The 18,622-nt window shown below is 40.5% G+C and overlaps 1 pseudogene across 1 annotated transcript in view; it reads right to left on the reverse strand.

Annotated features, from left to right (window-relative positions):
- Positions 1 to 6,318: 6,318 nt before the first annotated feature.
- The window catches only part of LOC123780223 (immunity-related GTPase family M protein 1-like), a 37,709-nt pseudogene continuing 25,405 nt past the window's right edge, over positions 6,319 to 18,622 (reverse strand). Inside the window, exon 3 of the transcript XR_006776365.2 lies at positions 6,319 to 8,586. The product of XR_006776365.2 is annotated as an immunity-related GTPase family M protein 1-like (transcript). The remainder of the gene's footprint in view (positions 8,587 to 18,622) is intronic.

The following is an 18,622-nucleotide window of genomic DNA, read 5'->3' on the forward strand; positions in this document are numbered from 1 at the left end:
GGACAGATCATGACGACAGAAAATCAACACTGACACAATGGCTTTGAATGATACAAACCATATGGATTTAATAGATATGAGAACATTCCATCTTAAAACAGCAGAATCCATATTGTTTTCAAGTGCACATGGGACAGTCTCCAGAAGAAATTACATGTTAGACCAAAAAACAAGTCTTATCAACTTCAAAAAGATCAAAGCTATGAAACTAGAAATCAATCACAAGAAAAAACTGGAAAGACCATAAACATATGGAGGTCAAGTACTGCTACTAAACAATGAATGGACCAACCAGTAAATCAAAGAAGAAATAAAAAATTACATTGAGACAAATGAAAATAAAAATACCATGATCCAAAATCTTTGGGATGCAGCAAAAGTAGTTCTAAAAGGGAAGTTATAGCAATATAGACCTACCTTAACAAGCAAGAAAAATCTCAAATGCATAACCCAAACTACACTTAAAAGAGAAAAAGAACACCACCACCACCACCATCAAAAACAACAAAAAACAAGCCAGCTGAAGGAAGAAAATAATAAAGATTAGAGCAGAGACAAATGATCTAGAAACTGACAAAAAAAAAAAAAAAGGAAAGAAAAAAAAATACAACCTACCAATGAAACCAGGAGCTGGTTCTTTGAAAAAATCAACAAAATTAATAAACCTGCAGCCAGACTCATCACAAAAGAAGAAAGGAAAAAAATAGAACTGAAATAAACAATACCACAAACAGAAGAGGAGAAATAACAAATGACACCACAGAAATACAAAGGCTTGTGAGAGAATATTATGAAAAACTACATGCCAACAAACTGGACAATCTAGAAGAAATGAATAAATTCCTAGAAACATATAACTTCCCAAAGCTGAATCAGGAAGATATAAAAAATTTGAAGAGTCTGAATACTAGCAGAGGAATTGAATCAGTGATCAAAAAAAAAATACCAACAAACAAAGGTCCAGGTCCAAATAGTTTAAGAGGTGAATTCTATTAAATATTTAAAGAAGAGTTAATAGCTATTCTTTTCAAACTTTTTTTCAAAAAATAGAAGAGGAAGGAAAACTTCCAAATTTATTCTATGAGTCTAGCATTACCCTGATTCCAAAACCAGATAAAGACCCCACAAAAAAAGAGAACTATAGGCCAATATCTCTGATGAACATAGATGCAAAAATCCTCAACGAAATACTAGCACTGAATCCAACAATATATTAAAAATTCATTCACCAGATCAAGTGGGATTTATTCCTGGGATGCAGGGGTGGTTTAATATTTGCAAATCAATCAGCATGATACATCACATTAGTAAGAGAAAGAATAAAAACCATATGATCATTTCAATAGATGCAGAAAAAAATTTTGACAAAATACAATAGCCATTCATGATAAAAACCTTCAAGAAAGGTTTAGAGGGACCTTACCTCAATGTAATAAAAACCTTATATGAAAAACCCACAGCTAGCATCATACTCAATGGAGAAAAACTGAGAGTTTTGCCCTAAGATCAGGAACAAGACAAGGATATCCACTTTCGTCATCGTCATTCAATACAGTACGGAAGTCCTAGCCATAGCACTCAGAGTAGGAAAAAAAATTAAATAAAAGGAATCCAAATTGATAAGGAAGAAGTAAAACATTCACAATTTGAAAATGACATGATTCTATATCTAGTAAATCCTAAAGATTCCACCAAAAAATGAAAAATGAATTCAGTAAAGTCACAGGATACAAAATCAATGTACAGAAATCCATTGCTTTTGATACACTAATAATGAAGCAGCATAAAGACAAATTAAGAAAACAGTTTCATTTACAATTGCATCAAAGTAACAAAATATCCAGGAATAAAATAAGCCAAAGAGCTGAATGGCCTACACTCTGAAAACTAAAAAATACTGATGAAAGAAATTGAAGATGACACAAACAAATGGAAAGACCCTCCATGCTCATGCATTGGAAGAACAAATATTGTTAAAATGTCTATACTACCTAAAACAATCTACACATTTAATGCAATCCCTATCAAAATACCAACAGCATTCTTCACAGAACTAGAAAAAAGAAGCCCTAAAATTTGTATGGAACCACAGAAGACCCTGAATAGCCAAAGCAATCTTGAAAAACAAACCAAAACAAAACAAAAAAAGGAGGAATCACAGTTCCAGACTTCAAGTTAATATTACAAAGCTATAGTAAACAAAACAGTATGGTACTGACATAAAAATAGACACATAGATCAATAAAACAGAATAGAAAGCTCAGAAATAAACCCACAATTATATGGTCAATTTATCTTTGACAAAGCAGGAAAGAATGTCTAATGGGAAAAAGACATTCTCTTCAACAAATTGTGTTGGGAAAACTGGACAGCAACATGCAAAAGAATTAAACAGGATCACTTTCTTTTTTTTTTAATTTTTTTTATTATATTTTGTTAGTCACCATACAGTACATCCCTGGTTTCTGATGTAAAGTTCGATGATTCATTAGTTGCGTGTAACACCCAGTGCACCATGCAATACGTGCCCTCCTTACTACCCATCACCAGCCTATCCCATTCCCCCACCTCCCTCCCCTCTGAAGCCCTCAGTTTGTTTCTCAGAGTCCATAGTCTCTCATGCTTCATTCCCCCTTCTGATTATCCCCCCTTTCTTTATCCCTTTCTTCCCCTACCGATCTTCCTAGTTCTTACGTTCCATAGATGAGAGAAATCATATGATAATTGTCTTTCTCTGCTTGACAGGATCACTTTCTTACATCATACAAAGAAATAAACTCAAAATGGATGAAAGACCTAAATATGAGACCTGAAACCATAAAAATCCTAAAAGAGTGCACAGTAAGTAATGTCTCTGACATCAGCAATAGCAACATTTTTCTCCTGAGGCAAGGGGAAAAGAAGCAAAAATACACTATTGGGACATCATCAAAATAAAAAACTTCTGCACAGTAAAGGAAACAATCAACAAAACTAAAAGGCAACCTACTGAATGAGAGAAGATATTTGCAAATGACATCTGTTGAAGGGTTAGTATCCAAAATATAGAAAGAACTGATAAAACTCAACACCCCCAAAACAAATAATCCCATTAAAAAATGGGCAGAAGACATGAATAGACATTTCTTCAAAGAAGACATCCAGATGACCAATAGACAAGTGAAAAGATGCTCAACATCACTCATCATCAGGGAAATACAAATCAAAACCACTATGAGATACCACTTCACACCTGTTAGAAATGCTAAAATAAAAACACAAGAAACAGGTGTTGGTGAGGATGTGGAGAAAGGAGAACCCTCTTGCATTGTTGGTGGGAATGCAGACTGGTGCATCCATTGTGGAAAACTGTATAGAGTTTCCTCAAAAAGATAAAAATATAAGTACCCTATGATCCAGTAATCATACTACAGAATTACCAAAAAAACAAAAACCAACAACCCCCCCACAAAAACATTAATTCAAAGGGATGCATGCACTTTCATGTTTATAGCAGCATTATTTATAATAACCAAATTATAGAAGAAGCCCAAGTGTCCATGGATTGATGAATGGATAAAGATGTGGTGTATATATCTATAAATAATGGAATATTACTGAGCCATAAAAACAGTGAAATCTTGCCATTTGCAATGACCTGGATGGCTCTAGAGAGTTATGATAAGTGAAATAAGTCAGTCACAGAACGATAAATACCATCTGATTTCACTCATATGTAAAATTAAGAAACAAAACAAATAAGCAAAGGGAATAAAGAGAGAGAGAGAGGCGAACAAAGAAAAAAACCTCTTAAGTATAGCGAACAAACTGATGGTTACCAGAGGGGAGGTGAGTAGGAGGATGGGTGAAATAACTGATGGGGATTGAGGAGTTCACTTGTTGTGATGAGCATTGAGTGATATCAGGAAGTATTGAATCACTATGTTGTGCACCTGAAATTAATATAACACTGTATGTTAACCTTACTAGAATTGAAATTATAATACTACTAATAAAAAGAAGGTATCTAGGTGAACTTTGGTCCATATTTAAACAGAATGATATTTAGTTTACAACAGATGGAGTATGTAAACTATTCTGCTACAAGAAGAACTTGGGCTCAGTCACGAGTGTCCATTTTACTCTTATAGTCACTGAATGTAAACACCACTGAACTCAGTTTCTCCTATTTCATTGAGACATAATTAGGACAGCACTTTGATTTCTCAAAGAGATTTTGTCAGTAAAAGTTTATTCCATCTCAATGTTCTCTTAAAGAAATATTTTATTTTATGCTTTCAATCTTTATATTTAACTGTGATTGGATTGAAGTGTTTTTAGGATTATGAATTATTAATTATTTTAGGATTATGAATTATTAATTCTATACAGAGTAACACTATTTCTTCTTCCTGTAAGAACCTTGATCTTGTTCAAACTTTTTTTCCCATAAAGTATCATGTGCACAGGTCACTCCCACACAGCCTAAAGAGCCTATTTACTCCCACTGCTACACATTCCTGGCTTCAAGTGTGCAGGTTTCCCTGCCTCCTTCCCCTGAAATCCCATTTCTCTCCTACACACTGGTAGAGGGTCTCCCCACCCTCCTCTCCTATCATGAACACTAACAAGTTTCAGGGAGGGGGCACCTTCTGGTGGGGAGTGCAGTTCAAGAAATGTGCTGAGTGCTTTTGATGTGTTTGCTGTTGTCATAGGCTCTAAGATAGAGATACAAACAGAAGAAGGTTACAAATCTGAGGCCACCTCCTCAGATGTGTGAAGCAGGTTGAGTTACTACTTTTTCATTAACGACTTTAATTTCTATTCTGAGTCCACATTTCATAAAGGAATTCTGGATAACCTCAGCATACTTGGGGTTTCCCCTTTCCTAACCCTCAGGATTGGGTCTAAGTTTTGAGAGACTGTGTAATGTCATGAATGTTGGCCAGGCTGATCCCCAGATGTTATTACCTGTCCATGCCTGCATCTGCTAACATGTGCATTGTTGTATCAAATTATAGCCACAGACCACACAGGGCATAGCCCATCACCCCTCGTATGAGAACAAAAGTCCTTACCTCAGCTACTAAGGTACTTCAATGGAAGGCACATGGGCAATTGGGCTGTCATCCCAAGAGACTCTGGACCCTTGAGAAACAAGACCATCCTAGGCTTTCTTCCATGATGCACTGTATCTTCCTTTCATGCCGTGGCACATTCCCAAATTCCCAAAACTGTTTGGGAAATATTATTTTCCCTTTCAAGCTGGACTTGGAGGCAGGTTGCAAAGTAGGGACCAGCCTTTTCTCAGGGAGTCACCCATAAATACTCAGAATTGCCCGCTTGGTTAGTGTCACAAGGTATCATGTCACACAAAGTGTTGTTCTGATGCTGGGGTACAAGCCAGAGTTTCATGACCCTGTCTGGGTTACCATGAAAGCCTTTCATGGAGGAAATGAGGTCTAAGTGGGCCTTGAAGGATGAGTTGGAATAAGCTAGGTAAATAAAAGAGGGAAGTGTCTTCCAGGTCAAAAGGAGATCATGAACAAAGACACAAAAGAATGAAGCAGCTAGGTACATCTGGGGAACTGCAAGTAGACCTGCTGCTGGGCCTAAGAGGGCAAGTTCAGAAGTGGCAGAAAGTGAGGGAAGGGATCCATTAACTGATTCTTAAATAATCCATAGAGCTAAAGGGACTTTGCCATCTAGGGGGCACTAAGAAGGGGAGTGAAGCTTATAAGGTGACCACAAAATTTATCATCCAAAGAAGGACATTGTGGAAAGAGAAAACTGGGACCATCTCAGCTCTTCCAGAATGTTTGGTCACCCTCCTTAGATATGAGTTATCTTAAACAGTCTGTGGGTGGTATGGTAGATGGGTTGCCGGGATCTGAGGAGGCAAGCAACTGCAATAGTCCAAGTGAGAAATGATGAACAGGGGAGTGATATATGTGTGATATAGAAAACATGGTGAACTGACAGGGCTTGATATTTTTGGCTGTGGTAAAAATGAGTGAGAGGGACAAATCTGTCTTTATGTTGGTTCTTTGATCAATGAATTTGTGATAGGGCTTGTGAGGAAGAAGAAAGTTTGGGAGCTGAGTGTATATGGAAGGGATGAATAGTTTAGCTCTGAGCAAGGGGATAACGATACCCAATTCAAATATATATATATATATATATATATATATATATATATATATATATATATATATATATATATAATCTGTGAAAGTATATGAACGGAACAACCTAGGTGATGAGCATTGCTTTGTGTTTATGTAAAAACTGTCCAGAATTGTCATTTGGATTAGTCCTTTGCCATTTCCTCTCCTAGTGGCATTGGCATACACTTGCTTTGCAGTTGTTCTCAAAATACTCCAGTGCTAACTATCTCTTTCCTCTCCAGATCCACTCTCTGACCTTCTCCACTCTGTTAGGCATCATAACTGCCTGACCTGCATGGGTTGTGTTTGTGGAGCTTCTTGCCCTCTGGATGCTATTGGCACTTAGCCAATGGATAGGACTGGCAGCAGATTGAAAGGGAGAAGCGTGATGGCAAGATTTGATTCTCTCTGGTCTGCTAGGTGACCTTCCTCTTCTGCAGCCACAGTTGTCAGGCAGCCCACTGTGTATGTCTGCCATCTCTAGGGCCCAATAAGTTGTCCCTCTATCTGCTCCTTTAGGTCTTAGGGGAGTCAGTCCCCTACTGTTGCTTCCTCTGTGGTCAATACTTTCTCTTAGTGGCCTCCTTATACCCTACCCATACCTTTAAAAACACTCTCCTTCTTACATCCTCCTCAATTAACCCAGATTGAGGTTCCAGCACACCGTCTCTTTCTTGCTAGGATCCTTCTAATATAAATCTATATGACCTTTTAAAATATTGATTGTTCTCTGCACCTGTGAAGACGGCTGTCAGGGTTAAGCATCTTTGAGGCAGGGAGGTCTGCCCTGGAGTCGTGGCCCAATTTTCAATAGGGTTCACAAAACAGTTACAAATATACTCTCCATCTATCCCAAAATGGTGACATGTTCCTTTGCATCAGGTGTATTTCAGTGGGTCCAGTGAAAGGAGGAAGAATAGGGCTTTATGAATAGGAATCAACTTTAATGCATTAGGGAGGATGAGACTGATGCAGACATACATGACAACTTGCAACTGAAAACGAAATTTCTATATTCTGAACCCAGAAAACTTGTTTAATGATTTTAACAAATATTTATTCTTCAAAGGGAGGGTGTGTTCGGATTGGGGCTGCAAAGATAGGCAATTTTAAAAACAGCTTTCAAAGAGCTAAGTAACATTTCTAGAAATAGAAGAAAGTGTTAGATTAAATGTCTCTATTTCTAGCAGAGAAAAACGGTATCCTATTGAAAGAGGACCCAAAAGTTGCCTGGCTTCCACTTCAGAACAAGCCTAATGGACTATTCCCAAACCAGTTTCCCTGAAGGAAAGGATTTCCTCGGGATAGTTTTCATTTCCTTGGCACAGAACTCAAGGAAGGATCTTTGCTTCACCCACCCAGAGAATGACATAATTATCCAGAATTGAATGTAGCTAGGAAGTCTGAGGAATGCTTTGTGACTGAACAAGTCATAAAAGTCAGGTTCCAGGCTACTTTTTGGAGAGTGAACAGATCCAGGGACTTCATGATGGTCCCTGTAGTCCTCCATGGGTATTCCCATAATCTGGCCACCTGCTAGAGAGATTTATCACCCATACTAAAGAGAGAGTAGTAGGTGTTCAGACAGTATGCCAAATTATCTTCATCCTGGATGCCAAAGGTGTCCTGAAAACATCATAAGGCTATTCTTTTCTGCAAGGAGGTTGCCTTGTGATTAAAGATCTTCTCATTGGTGTGGGATAGGTTTTCCAGGTTACCATGGTACCTGATGTCAGAGAGATCCTTGTGCAAGGTGTCCCTTTGCTCTAGGAAGTCAAGCCTCGAGATCTATGATGAGTTCACACAACAACTGCTTCTGGAGAGTTTCCTGGATATTCTCCTGGATATTCTGCAGGGATTGTTCCTCTGAGAGAGCAGTTGTGCTGAGGTCCCTGTCCAGCTTGGTTCAGTCAGTAGACAACATCTTTCCCAGGCTCTGTACGGTTTTGGCAAGCTTCAGGAGATTCGTGCTGAACTCTTTGGATGAAATGATGATGACAAGGTCATACTGGCTAAACTTCATCTACCCCAGATAGTTCTCCAGGCTTTGGGTAACAGTCCCTATGCCTGGCAGTAGGAAATAGGAGGGAGGAAGAGTAGCAAGTGGGAATCTGGGTGTCATCACCACCTCAGTGGGAGCCAAGGCCTCCTCCTCATGCCCAATTCCCCACAGTGCCTTGATGAAGAAGAACATACATTACTGTAGTCCCCTGTCACAGCAATGCTCACTGGGCACTGGATGCTGTCTCCAGTGTCCTTCTGACCACAGAGCCCATCTCCAGCAACTGCCCTTCTCCCAATGCCTTTTCAATGTTCATGGCACCTGCCTTATATGAAATGTTGTAGCTCATATGGTATTGCACAGCAGAGATGAAGGGTATTGCTAATGGGATTTGAAGGGATAAGGTTGGCTGTATCCCATGACTGACTGGTGGGTAACCTGAAGAAGAAGGAAGAGCAGAAGAGTTAGGAGGGTTGGGTGCATAGGGCAACAGAGATATCATCAGACTTAGCACAAAACCCAGGCCATCAGATCTACCCTCAAGCTGCTAACAAATAGGTTTTGATTACACAGCGAGCAAAACCCTCATTCAGAAATACGCACACTCTTGTGCGTCAGAGGAGACCATTGAGGAATACTCTGCAGCTGTGGTGCCACTGGTGAGTGCCAAAGCAAGTTATGGATGCGAGTGGCCGTTAGCTATAAAGTATCATGAAGCTCACTCACTCAGGAGCCAAAAAAACTACACAATCCTCCTCCACCCCCATCCCCCTGGGGGATGCTTGCAGGGCATGGGTGAGCTTGTGTCAGCTCTCCATATCCTTTACTCCTTAGGACTTACATGCCTCCACTGCATTTGTCTTTAGAGTCAAGAATAAGTTATTTTTTAAGCCCCCTGTAAGACAGAAAAGGGTCAGTAAAGGACAAAGTGAATAATTGTGCTGCCTCATGCATAAGAGATTTGTGAAATATTCAAAAAGAAGGAGCACTGGACCTTCCTTTTGCGGTGTATGGCCACACTGCATTTAAAATTTTTGCTCCTTAGATTTTGATATGCATTCCCAGGGCAGAATTTATACTCTCAGAATCCAGGCTGCTTGCCATTTCCCCACCAGATCCCATCTAGCCTTATAAAGAGCATGGGCGCTGCGGAAATCCTTCTTTCATATCCTCATCCAGATGTGGCCAGCCCTGGGACTTATACAACCTTCCCCTCCTCTGCAAGTCAAGACCTTTTATTTTTTTTTAATAATTTTTTTATTATATTATGTTAGTCACCATACAGTACATCCCTAGTTTTTGATGTAAAATTCCACGATTCATTACTTGCGTATAACACTCACTGCACCATGCAATACGTGCCCTCCTTAATACCCATCACCGGCCTATCCCATTCCCCCACCCCCATTCCCTCTGAAGCCCTCAGTTTGTTTCCCAGAGTCCATAGTCTCTCATGGTTCATTCCCCCTTCTGTTTACCTCCCTTTCTTCTTCCCTTCCTTCTCCTATCGATCTTCCTACTTCTTCTGTTCCATCAATGAATGAAACCATATGATAATTGTCTTTCTCTGCTTGACTTATTTCGCTTAGCATTACCTCCTCCAGTCCCACCCATGTTGTGGCAAATGTTGAGAAATCGTTCTTTTTGATGGCTGAGTAATATTCCATTGTATATATGGACCACATCTTCTTAATCCAGTCATCTGTTGAAGGGCATCTTGGTTCCTTCCACAATTTAGCTATTGTGGACAATGCTGCTATGTACATTGGGGTGCATATGGCCCTTCTCTTCACTACGTCTGTATCTTTGGGGTAAATACCCAGTAATGCAATGGCTGGATCATAGGAAAGCTCAATATTAACTTTTTAAGGGACCTCCACACTGTTTTCCAGAGTGGCTGTACCAACTTGCATTCCCACCAATAATGTAGGAGGGATCCCCTTTCTCCAGATCCTCTCCAACATTTGTTGTTTCCTGCCTTGTCAATATCCATGGGCCTTTTCCTTCCAGTTCAGTAGCCTTCCATTAAGGCAGCAAAAGGCAAATCCAATGAGTCTTATATGGGTCCCTTTGGGAAAACACTTGTGATAAGATGAGAGTTATCAATCACTTACATCTGTGGGTTTTGTTTTAAATTCCCTTGTTTCCAGATGAGACAGGCAAATGAATCTTTTGCTGTATAAAGAAAAACTCAGAAGAAGGTGGAAGTAGGGGAATAAGTTTTAGTTCTCTGGTTTTATCAACCTCATTCCAGGGTGAACAACAGTGTTCATGTGCCTGGCTGGCATTCACGAAAGGTCTAAAGGATTCCTCTGACAGTGCAACATGTGAAAGGAGGTGGCTGTTAGGAGGGTACAGAAGTGTTAGGCCCTGAGGGGAGGAGATAGAGCTGTGAGGTGTCTGCTATCCAAAACCTGTTATCCCAGCCAACCAACAATTGTGAGTGATTTTGGTTCCTTATCATGTCAGCCTTCCAGAAGCAGTCAGTATCTGTCTGACGGGGCTTCTCAAGCTCCTCCAGGAGGTGCTGTGATTATTTGCCATCACTATAGGTATCTGGGGTGAGCCCTCACTACCATCTCACTGTGCTTTAACACTTTTGCTCTCCATGAGACCTCCCCTTGAACACAAAACTCCTTTTTATGACCTGAATCTGGGCATAGTGACTTGGACCATCAGAGAGTTGGTGTAGGTGAGGAAGGGAAACCACTCACCCCTGATCCTCAGTTCTCCTGTCTGAAGTCATCCTGCAGTCTTCTTACCAGCTGGGTTAGTGGTAAAACAGCCCTTGCCCTAATTTCTGTCCAGTTCAGGAGTTATGAGATAGCATACTAGTTCTTTAAAGGAAGACATTGCCAGAACAGGTGATATGTAAAGTCCAGCTAGGCCTCCCTCTAATACTGTAACAGCCTTATGTCAACATAGCAAGGGACAAATGTAATCACTTCCTGGAAGTCATCATCAGGAAAGAGGGAGTTAAACTTCAGTGATCTTTTTGGGGATATCTTTTCTCATGTATAATCGTGAAGACAGAGAAGTTTTATTGAAATATAATTGTGCGCCAGGCTAATGCTATCATTCGACTCTCATAACAAGCTGAGTTGTGGCACTTTTATCACCTACTTTTTAAAAATGAAGCCCAGATCGTTGAGTCATTTGCTCAAAGTCACAGAACTGGGCAATGGAAGAAGTGGACTTGGACTCCAGACTCTATTTTTTTATTTGCTCTTCCTTGTTTTTTTCTTTGGGTGACCCAGTTATACCCCATCCACATTTGAAGGTTCTGTGTGGATCACGATGTACTTAATACCTTGACCTTATCTCAGATGCTGCGCAGCTTAGATGTTTCCCCCAGAAAAATATGAATTTATCAACCAAAACCAAACCTTCCCCAAAACCAAAAAACAAACTCAAGAGTGTGCCAATCTGAGAAAAGGTAAGAGGTGTTACTGCACTACACAATGAAGAATAGAAAGCTTACCAAGAAGAAGGATGGTGAGATTATTATGGTCAGGGGCTTTGCCTCATCATCTAGTCCTGTTCATTCATTTAGTTTCTCACCTGTTCATTCAGCATTAATCTAATAGTCATAACATGTGAAGATCCTGGGCTCCTTCAGCAGCCCTTAGGCATTGCCTGAGTATTTTCCAAATGAACACTAGGGATATGAAGGGAATAAAAGGAACCAAGCCCCTTCCCACATTGAACGTTACTTCATGGGGGAGAAATACAAGAAATAGTTGAGAAATTGAAAGGTGATATAGGGTCAGGTGGTGCTGGTATCCTATGAAGAAGGATAAAGAAGTGGAAGTGGAGAGGGAGGATGTTTCAAAATGGTGGTCAGGGAAAGCCTCTCTGAAGACCTGACAGTTGAGCAAAGGTAAAAAATGTGCATATATGTAGTGCCAGGGGAGGGAACAGCAAATTCTAAGGCTATAAAAATGCAAGGAGCTTGCCATGTCCACTGACAAGCAGGGAGCCCCTGGGGTGTATTATGCAGTAGTGTGCACAATGAAAGAGTGGTAGGAAAGAAAGGCTTAGACGTAATCAGGGACCAGGTGATACAAGACAGCAGAGGGCATGGTATTTGCTTCAGAATTTATTCTATGATGGAAACCACTGAAGGGAGGACATGACCTAATTTAGGCTTTGGATGGAGTTTGGCAGATAGATGATCATGGGGGCTGATGGGGCAGGCGTAAAACACCTAAGGGTGCTTATTTAGCTGTTCATGTGAGAGATGCTGGTGTATTTGGGCAAGAGCAAGAGAGAGGGTGTGAGAAGAGACTGCATTCAGGATGTATTTTGAAGACAGACCCTGTGGGTTTGTTGACTAGCTGGGGAAGATATGAGAGGGAGGATATAAGAATCACTTGCTGGTTTGTCCTGAGCAACTGAGTGAAGGGAAGTGCCATTCAAGTAGATGGGGGAGCCTATAGGAGAGCAACCCTGGAGGTAAAGGTGAAGTAGAGGAGTCAAGAATCAAGAGCTTAGAAACAGAACTGTGAGACTTGAGGTGTCTGTTTGAACTTGGAGTGGAGATGCCATGTGTGCACAGGTGGATATTTGTCTGAGGGTGAGCAGAGAGTGTGGTTGTGTTGCTTTCTAGCTTTCTGACCTATGGCAGACATTTCCCTTTACTCACAAGATGGGGATTGACTCAGTCACTTAGGGACCTTGTGGGGATACAAGGTCCTGAATAAAGGCAGTTTAACATTTATGTAAAAGAAGTATGGTATAGTGAAAGTGCTCCACAAGAGACTGAAATTATTAGGAGCACAACACAGGTAAATTAACTTGGGGAGAGAAATATATTACTCCAAACCTTTTCTACAGCGAGCATATGGAGAAAGGAATGCAGGTAAACTGATGAGGTGAGATTTTCCATTGGGTTCCCCTACCTCCCCCTTTTATTGCCCGTCTCTTTCCTGTCTATGGGCTAATTTGTTCCTTCCCCTTCCCCTCCACCCTGCATTAGTGTCCACTTTTTCCAGCAACATTCTTTTTTTTTTTCCATTCACCATTTTTATTTATTTTGTTTTATTTTATTTTATTTTATTTTATTTTATTTTATTTTATTTTATTTTTTAAAGTTCCATGATTCATTACTTGCGTATAATTCTTGATAAGGAATTTCTTTCTCCTTTGAATTGCTGTAGCAAATTGTGAAAATTGTTTCATTATATGTAGGTCAATTTCTGTCCTCTTTATTCTGTTCCATTGTTGTCTATATCTATCTTTTTTTCAATACCCAATGTTCCAAGTGTTATAATAGAGTAAGAAAAGGATGTAGTCTTCAAACTTTATTTTTTTGAAATTGTTTTGTCTATTCTGTTTTCTTTGCCTTTACTATGTAATTTTAGTATATGCTTGTCTGTATCTATGAGTAAGCTTGCTGAGATTTTGACTGTGACTGTTTAGAATCTATAGATCTAATTGGCAGAAATTAACATCATCAGATTATTGTGCTTTCAATCTATGAACATAATTTGTATTTCCATGTATTTGAATCTTCTTTTATTTGTTTCATTAATGTTTAGTAATTATTGTATAGCTCCTCCTCATGTTTTGTTTTTTATGACTGTTTTATTTATTTAGTGTTACTGATTTTTTTTTTTTTTTTACAAATTTCAGGTTCCAATTTTTCATTACTGCAATACAGGAATACTTTTGTAAAATGACCTTATATTCTGTGACATTTCCACTCATGTACTAGTTTAGGGGCTTTTTGTAGAGTTGTTGGAATTTTTTAATGTGAAAAATTATATGACCTATAAACAGAGGCAGTTCTATTTTTTCTATTCTAGTAAATATACCTTTTAAATTCTTGTCTAATTGCACAAGATAAGACTTGAAGTAGCATGTATTATAGAGTAGTGAGAAAGGATATTCTTGTTTTGTTCCTGATGTTAGGAGAAAGCATTTAGTCTTTCATGATTAAGATTGATAGTAGCTGAGAAGAGCTAAGATGGCAGCATAGTCAGAGGATGCTTCCCTCGTCTCATTCCTCGAACACAACTAGATAACTACCAAATCATTCTGAATACCCATAATATCGACCTGAGGACAGGCAGTACAAATTGCACCACTAGAGGTAGAAAACAGACCGCAATGAGGAGGTAAGAAATGTGGAGATGTGCTTTGGGGGGAGAAATGGATCACAGGTGCTGCAGAGAGGAGGAAGCCTTGGTCATGGAGAAAGGCAAGGGAAAGGAGCACATAGGTGAATGCACAAGGAGAACACTTCCCCCAAAGCCATTAGTGGGAAAATGAAAGGGGCTGATTTTGTCTTTTTGCACCTGCAAAGCTCAAAGACTGGAGTTTTAAAGGTTGGCGGCTTGGCTGGTATGGAGCCCTGAGGGGGTTGCCCTACTCCTGGAGAGAAGGCAGGGAAGTAACCTGGGGGCAACTGGCTTGATCTGAGGAGTGCCTAAGGCTCATAGGGGAGACATTATTCACTCTTCGTAGAGCTCATCTATGAGAGGTGGTATTCACAAAACTGCCTCTCTGGGGACAAAAAGCTGGCAGGCACCATTTTCCTGCACCACCCCTTACCATAGATAAAAAAACACCTGCTAAGGGTGACTAGCCTGGACACTGGCTGCCTAGCCTGATTGCTCCAAACTGCATGCCCGGGCACTCTGGCACGACTGTCTTTCTTGGTCAAACCTGCATCAGTCCCAGTGTGGCTCCCACAAAAGATCAGCACAGGCCCCTGCCACAGCACTTCCCTAAATTTTTGAGTTTTAAAGGTCAATAGGCTTGGCTGGGATAGAGCCCAAATTGCACACTGGTGCTCCTGGTTGGCAAACAACCTGGAGACAGAAAGTGTGAAAATGGTGATCGAAAAATTCCTGGTATGCCCAGGAGATTATTACCTCTTCTGAGAGTGCTTCCCTGAGAGCAGCAAGCACAGAGAACCCTCTCCAGGAACAAAGGAGCTGGCCATTGCCACTTCCCTCCCTTGCCCTTCAGCATAAGCACACAACCACTTGTATTAAACATCATAGCACTGACACTGGCTGTCTAAACTGCTTACACCAAGTCCTGCCCACCTGCGCTCTGTTTGTACTGCTTTTCTTGGGCACGTGTGAGCAGCAGGCCCCTTACCCAGAAGACGGGCAGAAACCCCAGCACACAACACATCAACTGATCAGAGAGTTCTGCAAGTCTTCAGTTCTAGTGGAAGTAGCATTAGGTCTCATTTGACAAGCAGACCAGAGCACACCTAGTTAAAACTCACCACATTCAGGCCAAAGTCCAAAACTACTCACTGCAGGCAAGGAGAGTTTCTGCAGACAACTGGCCTGGAGGATAGAGCAGCCAAAACACAGCAGCAGAGTGTATGCAGCACATGCCACAGATATTCGCTGAAGCACCAGGCCCTGAATACTATATGACCTTCTTTTCATGAAGCCATTGTTCTCAGGAGTAAGAAACAACATGCTCTATTTTTTTTTTGATGTAGTATTCCATGATTCATTGCCTGCCTATAACACCCAGTGTTCCATGCAATACATGCCCTCCTTAATACCCATCACTGGCCGAGCCCATCCCCCCACCCCCACCCTCTAAACCCCTCAGTTTGTTTCCCACAGCCCATAGCCTATCGTGGTTCATTCCCCCTTCTGTTTACCCCCCTTCATTTTTCCCTTCCTTCTCCTACCGATCTCCCTGCTATTTCTTATGTTCCATAAAGGAGTGAAACCATATGATAATTGTCTTTCTCTGCTTGACTTCTTTCACTTAGCATTATCTCCTCCAGTCCCATCCATGTTGCTGCAAATGTGGAGTAATCATTCTTCTGATGGCTGAGTAATATTCCATTGTATATACGGACCACATCTTCTTTATCCAGTTATCTGTTGAAGGGCATCTCAACTCCTTCCACAGTTTGGCTATTGTGGACAATGCTGCTATGAACATTGGGGTTCATAGGGCCTTTCTCTTCACTATGACTGTATCTTTGGGGTAAATACCCAGTAGTGTAATTGTTGGATTGTAGGGTAGCTCTATTTTTAAATTTTTGAGGAAACTCCACACTGCTTTCCAAAGTGGCTGTACCAACTTGCATTCCCACCAACAGTATAAGAGGGTTCCCCTTTCTCCACATCCTCTCCAACAATTGCTGTTTTTGCCTTGTCCATTTTTGCCATTCTAACTGGTGTAAGGTGGTATCTCAATGTGGTTTTGATTTGTATTTTCCTGATGGCTAATGATGTTGAACATTTTTTCATGTGTCTCTTAGCCATTTGTATGTCTTCATTGGAAAAGTGTCTGTTTATATCTTCTGCTCTTTTTTTTTAAAGATTTTATTTATTTATTTGATAGAAAGAGAGGCAGCCAGCGAGAGAGGGAGCACAAGCAGGGGGAGTGGGAAAGGAAGAAGCAGGCTCCCAGCAGAGGAGCCTGATGTGGGACTCCATCCCAGGACTCTGGGGTCACGCCCTGGGCCAAAGGCAGGCGCTTAACAACTGAGCCACCCAGGCGCCCCATCTTCTGCTCATTTTTTTATTTGATTATTTGTTTCTTGGGTATTGAGTTTGAGAAGTTCTTTACAGATCTTGGATACCAACCTTTTATCTGTAGTGTCATTTGCAAATATCTTCTCCCATTCTGTGGGTTGCCTCTTTGTTTTGTTGACTGTTTCCTTTGCTATGCAGAAGATTTTATCTTGAGGAAGTCCCAAAAGTTCCTTTGTGCTTTTGATTTCCTAGCCTTTGGAGATTTGTCATGAAAGAAGTTGCTGTGGCCAATGTCGAAGAGGTTACAGCCTATGTTCTCCTCTATGATTTTGATGGATTCCTGTCTCACTTCCAGGTCTTTCATCCATTTGGAGTTTATCTTTGTGCATGGTGTGAGAGAGTGGTCAAGTTTCATTCTTCTATATATAGCTGTCCAATTTTCCCAGCACCATTTATTGAAGAGACTGTCTTTTTTCCACTGGATGTTTTTTCCTGCTTTGTCAAAGATTAGTTAGAGTTGAAGGTCCATTTCTGGAGTTTGTATTCTGTTCCATTGGTCTATGTGTCTGTTTTTGTGCCAGTACCATGCTGTCTTTGTGATCACAGCTTTGTAGTATAGCTTGAAATCAGGCAATGTGATGCCCCCGGCTTTCTTTTTCTTTTTCAACATTTCCTTAGTGATTCGGGGTCCTTTCTGGTTCCACACAAACTTTAGGATTGTTTATTCCAGCTCTTTGAAAAATGTCATTGTTATTTTGATCGGGATGGCATTGAAAGTATAGATTGCTCTGGGTAGCATAGACATTTTAACTATGTTAATTCTTCCGATCCATGAGCATGGAATATTTTTCCATCTTTTTGTGTCTTCTTCAATGTCTTTCAACAGTGTTCTGTAGTTTCTAGAGTAGAGAACCTTTGCCTCTCTGGTTAAGATTATTCCAAGATGGAGCGCCTGGGTGGCGCAGTTGTTAAGCGTCTGCCTTTGGCTCAGGGCGTGAATCCAGCATTCTGGGATCGAGCCCCACATAAGGCTCCTCCACTAGGAGCCTGCTTCTTCCTCTCCCACTCCCCCTGCTTGTGTTCCCTCTCTCGCTGGCTGTCTCTCTCTGTCAAATTAATTAATAAAATCTTTAAAAAAAAAAGATTATTCCGAGATATTTTGTGGTTTTTGGTGCTATTATAAATGGAATCAATTCCCTAATTTCTCTTTCTTCATTCTCAGTGTTCGTGTATAGAAATGCAACTGATGGGGCGCCTGGGTGGCTCAGTCGTTAAGCGTCTGCCTTCGGCTCAGGGCGTGATCCCGGCATTATGGGATCGAGCCCCACATCAGGCTCCTCCACTGTGAGCCTGCTTCTTCCTCTCCCACTCCCCCTGCTTGTGTTCCCTCTCTCGCTGGCTGACTCTCTCTGTGTCAAATAAATAAATAAATAAAATCTTAAAAAAAAAAGAAAGAAAAAAGAAATGCAACTGATTTCTGAGCATTGATTTTGTATCCCGCCACATTACTGAATTGCTCTATAAGTTCTAGTAATTTGGGGGTGAAATCCTTTGGGTTTTCCATATAGACTATCATGTCATCTGTGAAGAGAAACAGATTGACTTCTTCTTTGCCGATTTGGATACCTTTTATCCTTTTTTGTTGTCTGATTGCTGTTGCTATGACTTCAAGTACTATGCTGAACAATAATTGTGAGAGTGGGCATCCTTGTCATGTTCCTGATCTTAAGGAAAAGGCTCTCAGCTTTTCCCCATTGAGAATGATATTCACTGTAGGCTTTTCATAGATGGTTTTTATGAAATTGAGGAATGTACCCTCTATCCCTACACTCTGAAGGGTTTTAATCAGGAAAGGATGCTGTATTTTGTCAAATGCTTTTTCTGCATCAATTGAGAGGGTCATATGGTTCTTGACTCTTTTCTTGTTGATGTGATCTATCAAACTGATCAATTTGCGAATGTTGAATCACCCTTGCATCCCAGGGATGAATCCCACTTGGTTATGATGG

Source organism: Ursus americanus, chromosome 5 (assembly GCF_024610735.1).
Source record: "Ursus americanus isolate L20-20 chromosome 5, mUrsAme1.1.p, whole genome shotgun sequence".
In the NCBI taxonomy this organism is placed as follows: Eukaryota; Metazoa; Chordata; class Mammalia; order Carnivora; family Ursidae; genus Ursus; species Ursus americanus.